The 724-nt window shown below is 40.3% G+C and overlaps 1 non-coding gene across 1 annotated transcript; it reads right to left on the bottom strand.

The window, feature by feature from the left end:
* Window positions 1–388: 388 nt before the first annotated feature.
* Window positions 389–492, bottom strand: LOC148552879 (small nucleolar RNA R71). The gene has a single exon (XR_015893353.1). It is a non-coding gene; the product is annotated as a small nucleolar RNA R71 (small nucleolar RNA).
* Window positions 493–724: the final 232 nt, after the last annotated feature.

The following is a 724-nucleotide window of genomic DNA, read 5'->3' as shown; positions in this document are numbered from 1 at the left end:
TAACAATGGTGGAGATGCAAGGAAGATGCTTGGTGACTTTACTGCACCAACTTCTGACTTCTATGGAAGAAGCATCTTAATCCCTGTAATTGGAGCAAACAACTTTGAGCTTAAGCCTCAATTAGTTTCTCTAATGCAATAGAATTGCAAGTTTCATGGACTTTCATTGGAAGATCCTCATCAGTTCTTAGCCGAGTTCTTGCAAATCTGTGACACTGTTAAGACCAATGGGGTTAATCCTGAGGTCTACAGACTTATGCTTTTCCCCTTTGCTGTAAGAGACAAAGCTAGGACCTGGTTGGACTCACAACCTAAAGGAAGCCTGAACTCTTGGAAAAAGCTAGTCAATGCCTTCTTGGCCAAATTCTTTCCACCTCAAAACTTGAGCAAGCTTAGAGTGGAAGTCTAAACCTTCAGATAGAAGGAAGGTGAATCCCTCTATGAAGCTTGGGAAAGATACAAGAAATTGATCAGAAGGTGTCCTTCTGACATGTTTTCAGAATGGAGCATCTTATGTATATTCTATGATAGTCTGTCTGAATTGCCCAAGATGTCATTGGATCACTCTGCTGGTGGATCTCTTCATCTAAAGAAGACACCTGCAGAAGCCCAGGAACGCATTGAAATAGTTGTAAATAACCAATTCATGTACACTTCTGAAAGAAATCCTGTGAATAATGGGACAACTTAGAAGAAAGGAGTTCTTGAGATTGATACTCTGAAT

The sequence above is a fragment of the Arachis ipaensis genome, chromosome B7, assembly GCF_059453495.1.
Source record: "Arachis ipaensis isolate K30076 ecotype BB chromosome B7, ASM5945349v1, whole genome shotgun sequence".
NCBI lineage: Eukaryota > Viridiplantae > Streptophyta > Magnoliopsida > Fabales > Fabaceae > Arachis > Arachis ipaensis.
The sequence above is the reverse complement of the archived record's forward strand: the minus strand, read 5'-3'. Positions and strand labels throughout refer to the sequence as shown.